This window comes from Pristis pectinata, chromosome 28 (genome assembly GCF_009764475.1).
Source record: "Pristis pectinata isolate sPriPec2 chromosome 28, sPriPec2.1.pri, whole genome shotgun sequence".
Classification (NCBI taxonomy): Eukaryota; Metazoa; Chordata; class Chondrichthyes; order Rhinopristiformes; family Pristidae; genus Pristis; species Pristis pectinata.
In genome coordinates this window covers 17,443,848-17,466,564 of record NC_067432.1, presented here as the reverse complement: position 1 = coordinate 17,466,564, position 22,717 = coordinate 17,443,848, and the positions used below count along the sequence as shown (strand labels likewise).

Here is a 22,717-nt window from a genome sequence, read left to right as displayed (position 1 = left end):
TGGCATTTTCATACCTTTTACGATTCTTCCCTCATGCTTTTTCCTCACTTTCGTTATGCTTCTCATTATATTACATCTTGAAATTTGATCTTCTTCCATCATTAATTTTGTTTTTCTCACAGTAGATCATGTAAGCCTAGTGGTACCTGAACCCTTGTAGCTTAAATATGCTCAAGCAGTATGCATCTATTTAACTCTGGTAGTGTAGTGAAAAGGAAAATGTGTTGGGCAAAGATACGGTTTTGTTAATGCTCCAAATCCTCTTTGATTACAAATTGCATTAGAATATTGGTGGTCAATCTATCCTATCTTTGATGTTAATATGAAGAATTGTAATTATCCCATGATAAGATTGTGCATCTTACAAGGTTATGAGATCTGAGGTTTATTTGTGCGATTGTTTGCTTGGTTTCATTGCAGTAATGAATCTTTATAATTTCCTAGGTTTACTTTGGAAGATGACGGATATGGTCAAAAAACATGGGCTTATGATAATGGTGACATATCCACATAATCACAATAACATAGTGGATAGCGACCAGACCTCTAGAAGTGAATTATCTATTTCATTTATAGATACAGCTATGCATTGGGGTCAAAGTGCCAATACACCTACAAGGGAAATTGTTACAATTTCATCACATGTAGTGCAGAGTCTTCCCTCCCCCAGTTGTAATAACTATTGAATAGCTTGAAAGAAAATGATCAAAATATGCTGTGATACAAATTACTTAACATATTTTTAATATCAACTATCTGTTTCATGTTCCATTTTCAAATAACTTTATACTGACTGATCCAGCAAAAATAAGTTGGAATTTCATCACTAGAACTTAATTTAACAAACTCATGTCTAGAAATTAGAGTTCATCCTTTTTTGGTGCACTAAGTAGTGTAGCATACAGAGCCAGCATCCAGCTGGGAGACCCGCAAAAAGAAATGATACCATTGGTGTAAAAAAAAGCCATTAAAAAGTTTTTCACCCTGAATTATGCACAAAAAATGTTACCTGTGCATTTTCCAGTGGTTGTTGCCTGCAGAGCTCACAGCTGTTGTGCTCTGGTGTGATGACCCCTGGGAAATGAGTTCTTAAGGTATTCCCTTCATTACAGTCAGAGCACAGCAACAGACAAACTTATTATGGAGCTGACGGAGGGGTGAAGTGAAAGGGAGGGACATGGCACTTTCTTATGTACCTAGGCACATTCACAATCCCCATGTAATGGTCTAGCCTGATTGGCCCCAAGTGAGGGTCTCAGCAATGGGGAAATGAACCCAGAAATGTGTGACATCAAGAGGTAGTGACCACTATGTATAAAAATAGATGACAGAAAAATGAGTTTGACAGTTGTTGTTTGGAAATATTGTCATCCCCTTTCATTCAGATCTCCTTGTCAACATGCTGTGGGGTTTGTTCCTTTTACTCTGGGTGAGAAAGGCAGGTCATAGGTCACACCTTTATCAGATGATTTTGGTAAACAGAGGAATGACATCATTATGTGTGATGCTGATACCAGATCCGAAAACAAAGGCAAACTTCATTCAGAGGTGCCCAGGCCAATCTCCTGATCATTGTTAACCAACCTGGAGATGATCTCTAGCCTGATCTAACTTGCGCAAAATGGCACATGTTCAAATCACTCGTACAATATGTGTGCAAGTGGGTGCAATTTTGTAGACAACTTTTTTTTTGTTTGTAAGGAACTTCAACTACAATAAACAACAATGTCACTTCATTCAGTAATGCTATTACTGCTCCACTACATTTTTACTAAATCACCATTGTGGGTGAAGCCAGAAATAGACGTGTCCATGTGATCGCCTCAGCTAACAAAAGAGACCGGTGTCCTGAAGAACCAAGTAGATGGCATTTTTTTCTTTCTTGTCAAAGATTGGTAATCAATAAACCATCAAGTACCAGTAATGAAACTGTTCCTGCGTAAGCAACAGCAAATTGGTTTAGATACACCCCTCACTGTAAACTATAATGAGCAGTAGGTTTTACTTCATAAATACTGCACACCTGATACCTTACGTCTTTGATAAAGATGGCTGTCAATTCTTCCTTACCCCAAGCCATTTTAGTTAGAATTTTACTTCTCCATAATAGAAAGCATGTTTTTGTTTTGATTAGGAATAGCCAGCCAGCTACAAAACTCAAACCATTCAATATTACTTTGCCTTCTGTTAAAGACCAATCAACCTCCAACAGAAAAATGTTGAAGTACCAACAGCTGAATGTTGCTTTGAAATGCGGTCTTCTACTCAAACAGTTTTTGATATTCATGGTCTATCACGATACAACACTAGGTACAGTACCGACACAAAAAGAGCTGGAGGAACTCAGCAGGTCAGGCAGCATCTATGAAGGGAAATAGACAGTGGACATTTTGGGTCGAGACTTACCAGCCCAGATGAAGGGTCTGTCAGTGTATGACACTGGGTTACAGTGCTGTAGGTTACATGTCCGTCACTATATAACAGTGCTGGGTACAGATCCGTCAGAGTTTAACACTGGGTGTAGCACTAATTGGTTTTGGTCTTTCTCTCCATCACACTAGAACACAGTACTAGTGGGCACTGGTCTGTTGCTGTATACCCCTGGGATACAGTACTGCTGGGAATAGATACGTAGTTGCAAACACTGGAGTACAGTACTGGTGAGTACAAATCTGTCAATATTACAATGAAGTACATGTCAAAAGTTGGTGGGAGGAAGTGTTGTCAAATTAGATTGAATAGTCAATGGACTTATAGTATCCACTGGCCCATGGTCTATCGCCCAGAAAATAGAGAGAGAGTTTAGGATAAGAACAGGAAGTTAAAAATGGACCATGGGAAGGGATGGGGAAAGTGGAAATTGGAAGCAAGGTCGATAAAATTTTGAAGCAAGACTAGGAACATTCAAGGATACCATTATCGTTATACAACGAAAGAAGGTGGGGGAGGATTACTGATTAGGACAGGAACAAAGATTTTTTCACATAAACTACAAAAACACACATTGGTTCCCACAGTAACCTTCATACTTTTGAGGAAGTGAATAGGGGCTCCTCAATGTGCAACCTGGTTTAGATAGGAACGCAGTGGTGATGGGGTCTACCTGTGATTTGGCTACTACCAGGATTCAAAAATAAAACAAGGGGTCTCAGGCTGTTTTGATAAGGGATGGAGACAGAGAAGAATTGAATCACCACGATGAAAAGTGGCTAGACAGGAAACAAGAAATTGTTAAAGTAACGGAGGACACACAGGATCTTGGATGTATGTGAGAAGAGACTGGATGAGGGAAACAAAGGAAGCAAGACCATTCCCTAGGGTCTAAACAGACTGAAAAAATAGGCCTCTTGAGGAGTGATAGAAGCATCTTGTTGGGGGGTGTTAGGACTTTGTGAGTTTTTACAGTTGATTTATCATTCATCAATTAACACCACTGTAGTACTGTGGTGCATATGAATGTGAGTGTACCTTTAAGAATTGTGTGTGCCTTGTGATATGATTTTAATAAATTGCCGTACCAGCCACTGCTGTTGCTGTTGAAATCTTCGATAACTTATGTTTGTTTAGTAGGACTATCCTTGTTACACACCTTACTTATCAGTGATATAAAGGAGCCTCCATATCTCTATATTTGTACTCAAACTCTTGAATTACCTTAGTGATAATCTCTATGGAAGCAAATCCATACATACTGAAGTGCAAAAGGGAATTTCTTCACCATGAGATTTGCAGTCATGTAAACTTTTAAGTAGCACAGATTATAGCCTATCAAAGTGAATTCTAATCAATTGATTCAATTGAAAGAGAAAGAATTATGATAGAATGTTTGTGTTACAACTTTGCCTGCTTGTGACTATATCTCAAATATTTGTACTTTCATCTCTTCCACAACTTTTAGTTAAGAAAATTGAAATACATATTTCATATGAATTAATCATAATGGACTGCTAGCAATAAAAAGGAACATTTAATTATACACAGTACTGAATTACTGAATTACATGAAATAAATCTTTTTTGTTTCTTTTTCATTATTTCATAACATAAATAATTTAAACTATGTTTAACCTATATAAAAACAGTTGTTTTAATCTTGTATAATTGCACCTTGCATGATTAACATTTGTGATGTTTAATAATATCTTTGAATTTGTCTTTGATGTGTAATTATTGATACATTAATAAATAATGCAGCTTGTTCTAATGGGAAGAAATATTGTAAAATCCAATTCCATGCAATTAATTTTTGAATGCTTATAAAAGGTTAACAATGAATCAAAAGAACATTTTAAAATGCAGGAATTAATAATTATGTGATGTGGTATGATGGAAACTAAAGAGAGAGAACATGATCACTACACTTATAGGTGATGAATCCAAAGAAAATAAGGACACTAGTATATTCTCCATAGCAGCTCGGGAATACTCAGTTCCCAGGTCCAGTGGAGGATACCCATGGGATCTTGGTCCCATCCCATTTACTTTGACCTAGATTTTCCAAGACTTCCCAGCAAGGTGAATCTGGTACTACATCTAAAAGAGCAGCAGAGTCAGGAAAGCAGAGAGTCAGGAAGGCTCCAATGTCTCCGTTTCCTTTTAGAGTAACATTTGGATCATTTGAGACACATACTAGGAATCTGGCACTGGAGGGCCTCAGCAAGAGTTTGAAAGTGTTGAGTCGTTTCTATTTGTACAACCTCAGTTTAGATCCCCAAGCCTGGCCAGCAACCAACAGCCACATAGTACTTGGTCTGGTGACTAATCACTCATCTGATGGTTTCTTAGGTTTGCAAATCTGTCCACTTTTTTTTTTAAGCACAATGGTACAGCAATGGAAGAAGTGTGGAAAGGCCATCCCACCTTATTGAGATGCCCTGGACCTACAGGTTGAGAGAACATCAAGGCCAGGATATAGATTGACAATGAACCTGCATGGATTCCTGGTAAAACTTACTCATGTCAACATTTACATTTATAAAAATGGTAAACAATAGGTTCTTAAAAGGCGTATGCTCAACTATTCTCACTGCTGATGTGCGAGGTTTATTTATGCAAATACTTTTCTTACAGTAAGCAGTTACTATGAAAATACTTCATTACTTGTAAGGCACTTTGAGGTGCCTAGAAAGGAATGCAAAGGGAGCAAGCCTTTCCTCCTTAAACATGGAGGGTCAGAACCCATGCTTGTCGCTGAATAAAGACTAAATCTGTTGAGAGTTGTCTGCCCACAAGCTAAGGAAGAGCGCTGCCTAGATCCCAATGGCTGAGACATTGAATGTCAAGAGTGGGGGATGAAAGGGTGTAACGGAATGGGATCCCGAACAAGTCCTAAGCCAATCCTCTGATTTAATTTACCTGCAATTTAAAAACCATCAAACGCTTGGGTTATTTTTGGCGATCAATAGCTGGTAGTAATGATTAAAACTATGAACAAATGTTTAATAATTTAAAACTTTAAATTTGTAAAGCATTTTAAGATGCTATTTCACTATTTAAAATTATCTGTCTGAGCCAATACTTATTGAAGTCGCTTGTGGCTGTTCACCTCATTAAAAAAACATGAGGAACCATCCCTGACCCAGATCAAACTGGGCAAAGGATGCTTGTGCAGATTGTGGTGGAGAATAACCATAACCTCATACCACTGCACTTCCAGAACCATATAGAGGCAACCAACTTCTGGAAAATTCAGAACTTCCGCATTTATATGGAAGTTCCAAAGTTGCTGCCTGTTAAGCAAGAAAATGTTGGCACTTATGTGGTAAATGTTTACAATTCTCTGCAAAATCCTGCCCAGCAGATATTCCAGAAGAAAGAAAATATCTACTTCTCATTTCAACACAGGTCCTGTACTCACCAAGACTGTACACATAATACAATGGGCTTGGGTTGGATAGAACAGTGGAATTCAATATGTTAACCACTAACTGTATATCACTGATTGGACATCAAGATGAGGCTTATTGTATTTTTGATCAGTAAATAAAAAAAGTCATTGGAGCATATAATCTCATGTTTATGTAGTATTATTCAAAACTTAAACCTTAGTGGTTGTTGTAAGATATTGAGACAAAATGCAAATGTTTTAGCAGTTGTTTCAAAAGTAGTGCACAACAAAATATCAGATGTCGGCATCATGGGAATGCCTGCAATGTTACATGGAAAGGGAAGATGCCACCAGGGTCAGCAGAATAAACCAGGAGACGAAATCAAACCCAAACACAGGCTGTACAGTGGCAAAGGACAAATACCATACTGCTGTGTTCTGGATGAAGATCAAGTATCTTGCTGTGTGAGTCAATGGTCTCAGCAACCATTCCCATTGTGCCTCGCTACTGCTGGGAAAAAGCCTAAATGCACCGCTAAAATGTACTGCCCTAGAATTCTATCACATATAGCAATGATTATGTTCACTATGCAATACAATTATTTGGAAAACCAATCTCTAACCATAATCCATCACTTCCTAATCTTTTCTTTAATTTTGTTTCTGGGTTCTCTACGTTCATGACATAATAATCCACAGACATGCTAGTTGGTATTCAATGCAACATGCTTAATGGCATCCTATGGCATCCAATGTTCATCAAGGAGCCATTCCCACAAATGGCTAGTGGATGGTGTCAGCCCCTTAGCCATAATACAGCTGTTGTTACAAATATGAGGCCTAGAGAGGAGAGTGTGATGGAAACCGGCAATCTGTCCATAGCAAAATGTGGTGTTACCCTGATAAGAGTACAGGTAGAGTCTGAGAGGAGACCACTCAAAGGGGAGAGCATGGCTTGAGCCATAAGGCAAGAGAAAGGAATGAGTGCCAAGTTTTCTGGAGAGAAGGAAGCTCAGAAACTGGGTTAATATATACAACAAGAGATTGCTAGTGGGTCCAACAGACTGAATCTGAGTGCAGTATAGGAATTATGCAATATAAGTGTCAAGGTGTTACTCCCAGGTGTGAAATACTCAGATGGAAACCTTACTGAAGTATAAGCCTTCTACCAAATACAAAGGGTTTTTAGGGTACCTTTAGAAACCTGGGGATTTGCAGTGGTGACTGTTTCATCAGAAAGAACTGTATGCATAGCCAAGGGGCAGGGAATTAGGTAAATACTGCAGTACAAATGACTGTGAGACAGAGGGGTGGAAGGCATGTTTGGTGGAAGTGTCTTTGGAGGAGACTACGAGGTAGAAAGGAGACACTGTGAGTTAGGCAGCTAGAAGTTCAGGCAAGGAGTGATGAGCAGTTTGAGTTTAGGTAGAGACAATTATCCTGTTTTTTCTGATTGTTAGGCATAGTCACAGACTTCAGCATCAAGCAGATTTGAAGCTGACTGTAATTAGTTTGGATGCTATAAGATGGCCAATTCACTGCAGTGTTAGCACAGTGTTGGAAGACTTTGGGAAGGTGGAAGGTGAGAAGCTTGACGCAGGGTGTCTATCTGCAGTGCATGGAGGTGGCAAATGGCCTCAGGGAGAATTGTGTTGCTCTATAGAAGCAAGTCAAGAGTCAGAAGATTCCATGCATGTTGCTACCTAAGGTCCAGATGCGCTCACATTGGCTCAGTACACTGAAGTGGCAAGAGAGGCTGAGAACTACAATGGCTGAGTTGCAGGAACTAGAAACTATCCACAGAGGGAAGGTCTGAGATGATAAATTGCCAGCTTCGAAAGGGTAAATAGGGAAAAGGAAAGGTTGAGAGTGGCAATGTGGCAAGATGGGAAACATTAAGAAAAACTTCAGTGAAATTATCTTATTTTGGTGTTTATGATACTTGAGAATATTTAAGAAGCCATCTGTAATGGTAATTAGAGCAGCAGTTAACAGAATATTGGTCTCTGTTAAGCTTCTGAACTCACAATTTATGTTTAGAAATGCATATGATATACTATATTCATAATTATGTATAGTTAAACTTAAATCCTCAACACAAGATGTGAAATCGTTCATTGTTAGTATCAGCAGTTCATATTGTTGAACTGTTAATCTAATTGAAATTGCACTGCTATAGATGACATTTTGACTGTGCATGTGTGTATTTGTAAGTAATTAGTTACATATATAACATAAACAGTTAACTGATAAAATATGTGGAGAGTTATTGTCGATATGGGTTTGTTACTTTTCGAGAGGAACAATATATACCACGTAAGCTAAGTGGTATGCCCTTTGATACAGTGTTGTATCAGTCGTTGCTGTCAGCTAGGTGTTGTTCACCATCTTTACTTGTTTTATTAAACAGCAAGTATAGAAGAGCCTACAGCCATTATAGTACCAACCTCCATCTCTCAAAAGTTCACGGCCCTTGGCCCAAACCTCTCACATACCAATCGATCATCTACTGATCACCTGAGAACCCCCACAATTTCCCAGCACCCCCACCCTTCCATCACCGGACCACCATTCACCTTTCCCTAATCCACAGTCAACCCCCTACCCCAACACCAATCACACAACCTGACTTGAAGTTCAAGGCAAAAGACTGCAAAAGTTCACAATGATAGGTAGTAGAGATATGTTCAGTATACATACACTTTAAAAATTCATATGCATTGTGCATAATCCACTTGCTCCTAAATTCAATGTGTCTCTGTAGTGTGTTGCAGCTGTGGCTGTTTAGCAAATTCCGCTGGTCCATACTGAACCATGAAATGTAACAAAATACAACATGTTGATATTTCTTGAATGCATAACCATATTTGTACCTAAGAAAAGCCATATGTATCACTGGACATAGTAAATATTCTGTGTTAGTCTGCTCTCCCAGTGCTCAGAAGGAAAGAGGCTTAAGAAGCAAAAGAGCCTGTTGTATATTTAATTGAGTATGCAATGAGTAATATTAGTGTCAGGTTTGACATAGAACTAGGGTATATAGAATATTTGAACCAGCATTAATTGATTGTGGACAAAGCATTGGCAGTATTCTCATGGGCTATGCCGAGGTTATTTTTTTTCCCACATTTCTTTGTCAGTAGAAACATCCATCAATATTTTGGAAGCATCATCAAAGAGTAACATGTCCATGATATGTGCTGCCAAATGCAATCCAGACAACTAAAGCTCTCAACCTGCACCACATACTTCAATTAACCAGTCTTTCTGATACGACGGTTAAATGGGTCATAACCTTTTGTTGCAGATGAAGCCATTGCCATTAATAAGAATAGAACATGCAGGAAGTATGACAGGTCTTTAAAGAGAAAATGCTAGATAGGATTTGACATCTGGGCCCTCTGACCAATAATTGGTCTACATCCAAAGCATTAAAGTATCATCTCCCTTACAATACTCTTGGAATTTTCTGTTTGACTTCAGGCCTTGTAGTTGCCTTTGATATTGTCACTGCCCAAAATTTACACCCTAAATTCTGATATATACCACACAATTGTGCGAAAGTCACATTCATATCTTTCCTACAAGGTGAGCAAGCAGAATGATTTTGCTGGCACAAATCAACAAATGGTGCCCTGAGGATCATGGAGCCTCCAGGCTTAATGCTAAGAAGATTGTGTGGAATTGCTGTCAAAATTGCAAGCACCTTGTCAAACTTCTGTATGAATCAAGAGTTTTGCTGTGAATCTGTGCCAAATAAAAGTGAGCAAGTCATGATCAACACCTCCAGGAGAGATAAAAACTGAGTTGTGTACTCTTGAGAAATAAGTGATGTGGCAAGTTGTCACAAGAAATAGAATCTCAATTGTAAGTCACAGTGAGAAACATAGGCATCATAGTGAGAAAAGGGAATGTCATGGCAATTTCCTGTGAGAAGCGGAAGAGTGGTAGTGAGCTATAAAAAATGTGTTGCAGCAAATCACTGAAACACAACAGCACCAAGCTGAAATGTTGTCAGAAGCTCATATCAGAAAGTCCGGACTTATCTTTACACAAAGTAAAAGCAATAGAAAATCCCTCTGAGAAATCAGACTGTTCTGAGAAAGAACATAGGGCTGGAACTTGCTGGGAACTGTTGGCAGCTCTGAAGTCAAATGTCATAGGGGTCAGCAAGTTCAGTAGCCCTACATGAAGACAGAAATCCCAAACTTACCTGCTGGTGATTTTCTGGCTGTGTTCTGATGTCGGAATCTGCACACTGATAGAGGAAAGAACATGCTGAGTTGCCTAGCACTCACGCTGTGGAATCTGCCCACCAATCCTGGCCCTGGTTAACAATGAAGCTCTCCTTCGATTGGAGAAGATCAGTTGGGAGGAAGCAGGGTCAGCAGAAGGTCATTTATACTTCGTTAATTTGTGTTTACTTTAATTCATTTAATTATCTAAAATGTTTTTCAGTGAAAGTTTTTGAATGATGTAATTATTTTTCAATTGGTTAATTTAAATTGATCATTTTTGAATGACAGGGTAATTGGATTGTAGTCATACAGCACAGATACAGGCGCCTCAGTCCACTATGTCCACACTGTCCATCAAACACCCAACCACACTAATCCCATTTTATTTTCCCCCACAATCCTGTCAACTGCCCCCACATTCTCCCACTGACCTCCACACTGGGGGCAACTTACAGTGGGCAATTAACTACATTCAACACCTCCAGGAGAGATAAAAACTGAGACATAAGAGGAGACACAAGAAACTGCATTTTTTTTGGAGGAAAATCTGCTGGAGGAACTCAACAGGTCAAGCAGCATCTGTGAGGGAAAGGAATTGTCAACATTTTGGGTCAAAACCCTGCACCAGGAGATTAAAAAAAAATGAATTGCCTATAATTGTGAGCTTTGTTGGGTATAGTTTTGTCAGCTGTCAAAGTTTATTTCAGCAGTTTAGTGGGTACAGTTTAAATAGGCCCATCCATGTTATTGCTTTGACAATGTCCAGCCAGCAATCAGGCCTCCCATATATTGGATGATGAGCCTAACTTGCAGCAAAACAACATGAATGCAACAGGTAATTTTGATGTTTTTCTATATGTTAGTGGAGCACTCGTTCCAATCCATCAACACATGAGGTCATTGCAGATGCTTCAGTTTGGGCAAGTCCTTCTGAAGAGTGCAAACACCACAGCAAATTGCTATAAAGTGCAAGGTCAATTACAGTGTGAAGTAATACCAATGATTAATAGAACAGTAATGATTACAGTGCTGGGCAAGCAATGGCAAGGTTATAGGTTCATATTCTGCCAGGGCATGTTGTGAAATTGAATTCAATAAATCTGGTAAATTGTTGGCTAACTTCAGCATAGAATTACTATAAAGACGGTTGTATTAATACAACTCACAAACCAGAGAAGGAGAAGGGTTAAGGATCATGAAAATACCATCATCTGCAGGTTCCCCTCCAAGTCACACCCCATCCTGACTTGGACACGTATTGCCAATCCTTCATTGTTGCTGAGACAAATGGTGGAATTGCTTTCCAACAGCACTGTGGGAACATCCTCACTGGATGGAAAGCAGCCATTCCAGAAGGCAACAATTCTCTCACCTTGTCATGAGTAGTTGGGAGTTGCCAACAAAATACTGAACTTGCCAGTTCTGCCAACATATGAAATTAAAAAAAATTAGTTCAATTCATTTCCTTCAGGGAAAGAACTTCCCCCACTGAATCCCACATTAAGAAAGTGCAGTCATTCAGACTGAATCCAGGGTCCTGAATTTAAGCACATGAAACTACAAAATTATGAGAACTGTTAACATGATGGTCAGAGAGCTTCCTTAAAAGGCATGGCAGTGGATAGGCACTAGTTAACACTTAGGGAGTGGATGCAGGAGTTCCAATAGTTATAGTTTGTTTCTGGAGCAAAAGCACAAAATGAAATGTGACCCAACCATGGCTTACAAAAGAAGTTAATGAGAATATTAGATCCAAGGAAGTGGAATATAAAGTTGCCTGAAAAAAGTAGAAGACTTAAGGATTGGGAGCAGTTTAGAAGTAAGCAACGAAAATAGAAACAATAGTTTGATTAAGAGAGGAAAAATAGAGAATGAGGGTAAACTTGAAAGAAACATAAAAGTGGACTATAAAAGATAACACATGTACAAAGAAAAAATTTAGTGAAGGCAACTGTAGGTTCTTTGCAATCAAAAATGGGAGGATTTATAAAGGGGAATGTGTGAAGAAATGGTAGAGCAATTCCTTACCAAATTGGTTCAGTCTTTCAAGAAAAGGACACAAGTAATGATCCAGAAATACAAAAGTCTAATGAAATTGATAAATAAAAGGAAACCAATATTAGTTAAAAAAAACAGTGCTGGAGAGATTAAAGCCACTGAAAGCTGATAAATCTCCAGCACTTTATAGTCTGAATCCCAGAATACTAAACAATGTAGTCATAGAAATGCTGTGGTTTCATCCTCCACAGATAGATTATAAAAGGGTTCCTGCAGATTGGAGGGTGGCAAATGTAACAACAGTATTTGAAAAGAGAAGGGGAGAGAAAACAGGAAGCTACAGACAGGTCAGTTTAACATCAGTAGTAGAATCTGTTATAAAGGATGTGATAAGGAACTCTTAAAAAATATCAAACAAACTGCTGAAGGATCTCAGCGGGTCAGGCAGCATCTGTGGAGGGAAATGGACAGTCAACATTTTGGGTGAAGACCCTTCATCTGGATGAAGAATAAGACGAAGGGCCTCAACCTGAAATTTTGACTGTTTGTTTGTTGCTCCAGATTCCAGCATCAGCAGTCTCTTATGGCTCCACTAAGAAAATATCAACAGAATTGGACAAAAACAACATGGATTTTTGGAAGGAAATCATGTTTGGCAAATCTATTGGAGTTTTTGAGGCTGTAACTAGTAGAATAAATTAGGGAGAACTGGTGGATCTGCTGAATTTGGATTCTCAGAAAAAATGTTTTTCATAAAATTCCATACTAAGAGCTTTGTGCAAAATTACAGCATGCAGTTTTGGGAGTAAAATACTGCCATGGATTGAAAGTTGATCAACAGACAAGAAACACAGATTATGAATAAATGGGAATATCTTGGGGTGGCTGGTGGTGACTGCAAGTGTACAACAGTGTTCAGTGCTTGAGTCTCACCTATTCACAATGTACATCAGTGAATTGGATGAGGGAACCGAATGAAGTATTTCAAAGTGTGACAATGAAACAAAACTGGGTGGGATTATGTGTTGCGAGGAGGATGCAAGGAGCTATTGGGTCATTTAGACAAGTTGAGTGAATGGACAAATACATGCCAGATGCAGCATAACATGGATAAGTGTGAAATCATTTACTTCAGTAGCAAAAGCAGAAGAGTATTATTTAAATGGTGATAGATTGAGAAATGTTGCTGTACAACGGGAGCTGGTTGTCCTTGCCCACCAATTACTGAAAGAAAACTTGCAGGAGAAGCAAGCAGAAAGAAGGTAAGAGGTCTACTGGCATTCATTGTGAGAGGGTTTGAGTACTGGAGCAAGAATATCTTGCTACAATTAAACAAGGCCTTGGTGAGACCACATTGGAGAATTGCATGCAGTTTTGGTTTCCTTACCTATACTTGCCAGAGAGAAAGATTCACTAGACTGATTCCTGGGAAGGCAAGACTGCCATATGCCAAGATTGGGTAAACTAAGCCTAAATTCACTAGAGTTTAGAAGAATGAAAGAGGATTTTATTGAAATGTACAAAATTCTGGCAGGGCTGGACAAGTTGGATGCATGGGTAGCTGAGCGGTCTGGAACCAGTATCAAGATATTGGGGAAAATGTTTAGGACTGAGGTGAGGAGAAATTTCTTTACTCAGAGGGCCATGAACTTAAGGACTTATTTCCTGCAGAAAGCTGTGGAGGCCAAGTCACTGAAAATGCTTAATAATAAGGTAGAAAGACAAAAGATATCAAGAGAACTTGAAATAGAGGATCAACCATGATCGTATTAAATAGTGAAGCAGGCTTGAAGGGCCAATTGGCTTATTCCTGCTCCTATTTTCTATTTTCTTCTATGTTTCCACATGGTGTACATGTGTCTCCAGTTAATTTGTAATACCTCTGTTAAACCAATTGTTTTAGAAACATGTCCATTGCCACTTAGTTAAACTCTCAGTGGTACCCACATGCCAAAAGAAAAAATTATAATAAAGGCATTGCCAAATGAACTACTGTTAGATGAGAAGACTGTTAAGCATTGTGTTGGACTGTAATGCATGATCTATAATGGTGTTGGAAGCAGAACCAATAAATGTCTTGAAAAGGTAACTGGACAAAAATTGGTCCTGTTGCATTTGTGGTTGAAGGTTAAGGTTCAGCTCTTGGAATGACAACTTCCATTGTGTTTTTACAAACAACAGGGAAGATGGTGAGCAAGTTGTCATCTTTTTTCCCAACAGAATGATAATTTTGTGTAAGTACTGAGTGGTTCTCTAAAATCAGTGCTGCTTCCAAGATTACCAGTGTTGCTAAATATCAAGATGGGAACTCAAACTGAAATCAGAAGTACAAAATCCTCCTGCCTGATCCCACCACCAAAAATAAGTTTAAATTGAGGAAATCATTCTGGTCACATATGTTCCAATTTTTGTCAAGAAGTCTGGATGCAAAAAAAAACCCATCTGACAAATGTGCCTTGCAGGACCAGTGTCTGACAAAAATGTGATTCCAGATACGGAGTGCCTACTTGCAACATAAATATTGGGCTGTACTGAATTGCAGTTGAACATGACTTGAAAGGCATGCCTAGTTATTGAATTAATCTGTCATCACAGACTAACTGGTACGTGTGTGGGGCAGTGCAGAGTGCCACATTGCAAGTTCCTACCGTGAACCAGCATAGAGGGAGGGACTGAAGCAACAGGCCATTGAAGCTGGTCTGGATGTCCTCACCTGGAAATCAAAGCTCAACGTGCAGTTTTAACCTGCACTGTTTCCTCTATTGCTTGGTCTAGCATATAACAATAAGAAAGTAAAATTCTTGAAAAGGAATATTGTGCAGAGTTATGGAGAAGTGGGACTAATTGGACTGACATAATGGGCTGAATAACCTCCTACATGGCACAATTCTACAGAAATACAAGAAATAGAAATGTCTGGGTGAGTTCCAGTAAGAAGTATCAAGAATGATAGGAACATACTGATTTCTGTGTGAAATAGCATCAAAACAGCATTGCACCATATCATTTTGATAATTGGAATTGCTGTCATGGATAGTGAAAGAATACGAGCATGAAAAGCAGGAACGAGGGAACATTTTGCTGTAAGAACCATTAGCTTCACAGGGATGTGAGCCGTAAGTTGTTGTGGTGAGTCAGAAATTAGATGATCCAGATGAACTCTGTGAGCAACAAGACACGAAAGTTGAGATTGCACTAGGGACCAAATTCATATCATATTCAGAAAATCATTCCAGATTCTGGTAGAAAACCACAGCATTAAAAGAAGTGAGCTATTAAAAAGAATCCTTAAAAATAATCATTAATAATCAGTTACAAAAAATACAATGTTGTATATCTTTGATGAAAAAATGTATAGGAGAGAAAATCAGGTTTTTGAGGCAAGATAATAACTTGCAACTCTGACACTGGAAGAAGATAAATATATCCCAGCTAATATTTATGCATATGGGCCACAAGCTTCTACATAGCTGATAGCAAGTGCTGCAGGTGAGAGTGTATCCTTTTATGTCAGTACTCAATGAAATGTGCTATTTTGGATTCCCTTGGCTTAGATAAATTTCAACTGAGGAATGAAGAGCATCTTCAAAGACATTACCAAATCACACACGGGCCTGGAATGACATATTTTCCAATTCTTGCAGGGTACACACTAGAATTGTGCACTAGACTTCCTATATGGACTATAGAATCTTACCCAATAATCCATGGGAAAGATAACAAATATTAAAAATTATCCACTTTATCAGCAAGACTGTGCATTGGAAATTTTGTAGCTACTTAACTACTTCTGAAAGGCAGAAAACACCAAATGCCACATCTCTTTTGTGCAAAATAAAACTTCCAATTGCACAGATTTACAATTGATTTTTTAAAGAGATTTTAAAGTCTGCGACGTGGTTAATCCATCTGAAAGATCTTGAAATACTTCATAAAGAATTAATTTTCTTCGTGAGTGCCACAAAACATCTTCCAGACTTTCACAGTCTCTTGAAATAGAGCAGCTAGTTAAGATGATACAGGCTTTTTCCATTGCCTGCTAAATCACACCAAGTCTGAGGTAAGCTCTTCAAATTCACATGCTGCACAAACATATGCTGACCACTGTACCAGTCCTAAAAGGTCACATTCAATCCAGGGACATTTAACAATATCTTTTTTCAGGGACTTCTGATCAGGTCAAGATTGTCACTTCTGCGTTGACTCCTGATAATTACACTGGTGATTGTGGCTCACTTTCCCCTCTGCAGAACCATAAAGTGTTTGTGATTCTAATGCCACAATATGCCACAACATCAGATATGGTAGCTTAAATACAGGGAATGAGTGCAGAGATATGAGACACATGGATTCCAAAATAAGCATAACCAAGTAAATAGCAACACTTGGCTTAGTATTTTCTTAGTGTGGAGCTTTTATGTAGATCACATACAGTTGTAGATGAGTTGACAACTGACAGTTTCAAAGCCAAAGCAAGTCATCGTACCAAATTTATATTGGTTTCTATCCTGCTGTTGTAAGGCTATTGAACGGTCCCCTAGTACGATAAGATAGCTCTTGACCTCACAATCTACCTCGTTATGGCCTTGCACCTTATTGTCTACCTGCACTGGATTTTCTCTGTACTGCAACACTTTATTCTGCATTCTGTTATTGTTTCTACCTTGTTCTACCTCAATGCACTGTTGTAATGAAATGATCTGTATGGACGGTATGCAAGACAAGTTTTTCACTGTACCTCGGTATGTGTGACAATAATAATAAACCAATTTAAATAAATTCCCTTTTAAGAAAATTTACTGAGTTAGTAATTCTTCAACACGTGGAGAACTTCTGTAGAGGAAATCCATGCAAGGTCCCAAGGATCCTTGAGAGTTGCACATGCAATCATACACAAAGGCTACTTCTTTGCAATTCCACTGCCATGGACGATGTACACCATGACGAGGGTGATGGGACCAGGTAGCAGTGGGAGAAAGTGAGTGCACCATACTCATGCAAGCTTCCATCTCATGATAGGGAAGATCTGGAACTCAAAATTCATTCACACAGCCACAAACAAAAATTATGCAGTGGTGTTGAAAATTAGGTTAACTTGCAGTGGAGTAACTGTTTATGCATTTCTGGGTACCAAATCATTCATTGGGAATTTTATTTTCTCATTTTTATGGCATGATTTTTCTTCTCCCTGGCTTTTTTTTGCCCCTTTGCCCCCCCATCCCCACTCACACACCTTCCCCTTACCCAATACCCCCAACTTTACATCAACAGGAGTGGAACACACAAAATTTGTCTGCAGTAAAGTTTTCAATCTCATTGATCTAAAGATTGACTTGTTTAATTCCCTCTGAACATTCTAACAAACTTCTACAGATGTTCTGAAGAAGTACCCTGACATCATGGTCTGGTACGGCAAATCGAATGTGCAGGAATGTAAGAAGCTGCAGAGCGTAGTAGACTCAGCCCAATACATCACGGATACATCCCTCCCCACCATCAGTAATATCTACAGGAAGTGCCACCTCAAGTAGGCAACATCCATCATCAAAGACTCCCACCATCCGGGCCATGCCATCTTCTCACAGCTAACATCATGCAGGAGGCACAGACGTTCCACACCACCAGGTTCAAGAACAGCTACTTCCCTTCAACTATTCAGTTCTTGATCCAACCTGCACAACCCTAATCACTACCTCAGTATAGCAAAACTATGATCACTTTGCACTACAATGGACTTTATTATTTTGTTCTAATGGTGTTCTTTCTTGCATAATTTTGTATAACTTATATTGTTAATTTATGTTTTTCTTCTTAATGTTGTGTCTCTGATGCTATGTGCCTGTGATGCTACTGAAAGTAAGTTTTTCATTGCACCTGTGCACACATGCACTTGTGCATATGACAATAAACTCGACTTTGACATCGACTGAAACCATGCTGTTCAAAGGGCCAATACACAAAGTCCTCATTGAGATCCCTGACCTCCTAGATTTCAAATACAACCTCATGTGTACCTGGATTGCTTTACTCATGAAGGTCAGGGTAAAGGTCCCCCTCAGTTTTCTAGCCTCAGGATCATTCCAGGATTCTGCTGGTGAGATCTGCCTCATCTCACCATTTGCCACTCACAACTGCATTAGGGAGGTCTCCCAAAGTCTATAGTCAGGGGACGAGACTTTGGTAGCTTTTCCATCAGCCCACAGGAGCTGCCAAAACAGGCAAGGAGATTTTCCCAAAGTTCAGTCTTCCCCAAATGCAGCCATTCATGTCCTTACAAAGACCTCCCTGGCAACTTTCTGCCAGGGACCCAATGGGTTCTCTGTGGCTTTCATACACAAAAAAGCATGAGTCCTCTGGAAACGGTTCTTCTCCAGCCTGTCTTGGTCCTTCTGATCATTGTGTTGTCTTCAGGCTGCATTTTGTGAAGCCTGTTTGCTGATCTTCAAATTCAATACAACACCATAACACTGGAGGCACAAGGGACTGCAGATGTGGAATCTTGAGCAACAAACAATCTGGCGGAGGAACTCAGCGGGTCCAGCAGTATCTGTGGGAGGAAAGGAATTGTCAAAGTTTCGGGTTGAATGCAGGCTATCAATCCAAAACCTCAACAATTCCTTTCCTCCCACAGATGCTGCTCGACCCACTGAGTTCCTCTAGCAGATTGTTAGTAACACCATAACAATTTGTGTTTATATATCCTATTGAAAGTAGCAAAATTTCCCACAATACTTCATAGACGCATTGTCAAAACAAAAGGAGTGAGTTATGTAAGGAAGTATTAGAGCAAATGACCAATTAACTGAACAAAGATGCAAGTTTTAGGAGGTATCTTAAAGAAAGAAAGAGAGGAACAGAGGGAACAAGGTTCAGGGGAGGAATTCTAAAGCCTAAGCCCTTGGAACCTAATGTTACCACAAAAGGTGCAGATGGATTGAATAAATTTAGAGATTATCAAAAGATGGAGGGCAGTTACCTCAGCTTGTTTAGAGGTTACAAAAATAGAGAGAGGCAAAGCCAAAGACGGATTTGAAAGCTAAAATGAGAATTTTTAAATTGAGGCTTTGTTTAACTGGAAATTAATATTAGTCAGCAACTTTATTAACAGTATGATTAAAATAGGACAACTTGTGATGCAGTGAACTACATTATTTGTTTCTCAAACTTGTCTTTCTCCCTTTAGGGCTTAATTGTCAGTTTTAATTAGGGGAAATTAGTGTAATGTTTAAATTAAGTTAATCCTGAGAAAATTTGCAAGTTAATTTCTCATTAGGAAGCATTTAACAAGGAGAAATACCTTTAATAGTGGTCCAAGGCAACATCAACTGATGCACAAGCCTTGAATCATTTCAAGAGAGAGGAGAAAGAAATGAAAGACTTCCCACTGTGTAGGAACACAAAATAAGTTCTCTAATGTGAGTGGTACAGAGAGGAAATTTATTGTCTTGGCCCAATGCAACCTAAAGGTGTTTTTAAAAAGCTGGAACATCACAAGACCTAAAAATATTTCTCACTTTTCAAGTCTGCCACTGGTATTTAAATTTACTGCAAAGACACAGTGATTACATTGCAGTTAAGCATGATGTTGTTGAACTGGTATCCAGGCTTTACTATATTAAAATTTGGTTGTGCAAACACAGTCAAACTTGAAATATGTAGGAATCAGTTTTTCTTGCCTCAGTTGCTTACATTCAGCAGGAAGACAAGTTTTTTTTTAATTCTGTATCCGTGCTGTAGTACACTCCGGTGGATAGAATACAAGATCAACCACTGAGCTATTTTGCAGCTCTTTGTATTGTGATCTTGTGTTCACTCTTTAAATTTCTGGATTTATACAAATGTAATTTGGGAACCATTATTGTTTCTTATTTCCCGTGATGACATAAAAATACAATGTGTTTAAAAGTTTATTTTAGATGCACAAAGACGATTGATTGTGAATAACTACCAAACCTCATGTTATAATTTTACACAGTACTCAATCATTAATAAATCATGATATTTAGAACCAACACACCCTCAAGGAGATCTGAGTGATGCAAGAGACTGTGGAATCTGGAATCTGGAGCAACAAATAATCTGCAGCATTTGTGGAGATTGTCAATGTTTTGGGTCAAAACCCTGCATCTGGACTGACTGAGACATCGCCAATTTAAATTCTTGTATACAAGCAGAAAATAGAGGACACATGCTTACACTGCAGGCATGATGAATGATTTGAAGAGTTAACTAGGCTATTAGTGGGACTGGCCTGAATTTGACAATACCTTTACTGGTTTTGGTTTGTAATTTAGTTAAGTTTCATCTTGCTCTTTCCTCACAAATGCTGATTTCCCTTTTCCCAAATATCTTGATAGGGTCCAGCTGTGTGAATAAAATCAAGGAGTCAACCTGGAATTACTTGTTGTGTTGGTGGTAACCACCAGATTAAAATATTCAAAGGGTTTTTTGCCCAAGGTTAGACTGGTGCCAGTGATAAGAAAGGACTACCTACCCAAGCGTTAAGTTAAGATGAGTTACACATTTTTTTCTTGCAATCTCCCATGGAATATTACTTAACACACAGCTGGAGTCTAGTTCCACTGAAGCTTCTGTACGGAGAAGAAACAGTACTTTTTGATTAAAAATGACGGTGCAGCATTACCAGAATTTACAATGAAAGGAAGCTTGAAAACATGGACATAGATTATTAATTCTTTCCTTTTAGTGCCGTATCATTACTTAAAACTAAAGAGAAATTTATCTTACCTGCTGCAATTAAAACTGAGAAATCAACCCCACACTATCTACACTAAGAGCAGTTTTTTTAATGTGGATAATAACAAGACAGTAAAATAACAAATCACAAATGTTACTGATATTTTTCACTTCAAGGACAATTTGTACTTGTGCATAGGACTGTGTTTAGTTCTACTTTCTGTTATTAAGCTATATAAACAGTGTTTCGGAGATGATCTAATTGAGGTTACAGCACGGGTAGACAAAAATATAAGCCAGGACAAGGGGGTGTAAAATTAAAATTAAATGTAGACATTTCTTGGACGATATCAGGAAGCACTTCTTCAGATTAATAAAAATCTGAAGTCTTTCCCCCAAAAAACTGAAGAGACGATATTAACTGGAAATTTCAAAACTAAAACTGATGGGTTCTTTTTGGGAAGAACATTAACTGTTATAGAACCAACCATAATAACTTGAATTTGTACAGCATTCAACACAGTCAAGCATCCCCAAGTGCTTCACAGGACTGTGCTCAAACAAAAGTTAACATAAAGCCACATAAGAAAATCCAAAAGCAGAATGTCTCTTTGCACAGCACTAGAACATCAATCTAGGTGGCAACATCTAAGCCCAGGCATCTGAGCCCACAACTTTCCAATTTTGAAGGGCTTGGCTCTCTTTTTTATACTATGTCTTCCTAAAAAGCTCTCTCTGAGGAAATTGCTTCTCTCTGTCTCTGCGTTTAGCTATTAATATCTCAATAGCCTCAAACAAATTTCCTTTAATCATCATAATTCAAAGGAATGTAACCCTATTTGTGCAATTTCCTTTCTGTAATTTAAGCTTGGTATTATTCTGGTAAATCTACATTGCAAGCTCCAAGGACAATATATTCTTACTAAGGTGTGGTGCTTAGAGCTGGTCACAATATTCCAGGTTATTAAACCATTAGAGCTTTATATAGCTGTACGATATAGCCTGTCCTCCAATCCTGAAGATGTAAAGACTATTATTTCTTTTGCCATTTTTGATTGTTTTCTGTGCTTGTCCAAGATGTTTTGATTATTGTTTGCAATAGCTACCAAAGTTTCTTCAGATAGCTACTGTTTCCAGCTCTTCCAAAGTGAATGGCCTCATGCTGCCCCATTCACTCAACTGCTGATCATCATGAATGTTGATAAACCACCACTGGAGACATAGTCAACTTTTGCCCTAGTTATTACTAACCAGTTGACAACTTACATTTGTGATTTTAAGAGCCACCATATGTTGAGCAACCAAAAAGTGTGAGTAAACAATTAGAGCGCTGCATGTCGGTGTCTGAAGTCCACCTTGTATTCAGTACCAAACAGCCAGATGCCTTCTCAAACCAAGTACTCATCAGACCTCTATCTCAGGACAGACAACATCAAAGAACTGCAATACACAGGCCTGGGTAGAACAAAGCAGGTGAGAAGTGAAGGGTTGAATCCTTCTTTGGTGTTGATAGAAAGGAACTAATCTTTCCTGGTGTTTGCTCCCACCCATCCAAGCCAAGTGAACCATCCCCTCTACATTCTTGTTGCGGATGTGAATCAGGTTATCCAATCCCCTTCCTGACTGTTCATGTTGCAGTTCTTGCCCTCCCCCAGTTGTCTCTCCAACCAACCCCTTCCATCCTTTCACCTATCCCTGTCCCTCCCACCAGCACTGCCCAGTCCATCTTCACCTGCACAATCCCCTCTTCAATCCCCTATCCCCACTCTTCAGTTCTGTCTCTACTGTTGCTGGAGATCTACAATACAAATGACTTCTTCCACTAGCTGACAATGGCAGAAGCTAGTGGTGAAAAGGTCTTTGAATCCCTAAAGTGCACAAGGCCTGCTCTATTGTATTCAGGACTTGGACAACATGAACCATAGAACTTCCTTGCCTGAGGCCTCACACTATCGGAC

At 38.9% G+C, this 22,717-nt stretch overlaps 1 long non-coding RNA gene across 1 annotated transcript in view; it reads right to left on the bottom strand.

The window, feature by feature from the left end:
• LOC127584065 (uncharacterized) overlaps positions 1 to 10,074 on the bottom strand; it is a 256,722-nt gene extending 246,648 nt beyond the window's left edge. Inside the window, exon 1 of the long non-coding RNA XR_007958336.1 lies at positions 10,040 to 10,074. This is a non-coding gene — a long non-coding RNA (uncharacterized LOC127584065). The remainder of the gene's footprint in view (positions 1 to 10,039) is intronic.
• Between the last annotated feature and the right edge of the window lie 12,643 nt (positions 10,075 to 22,717).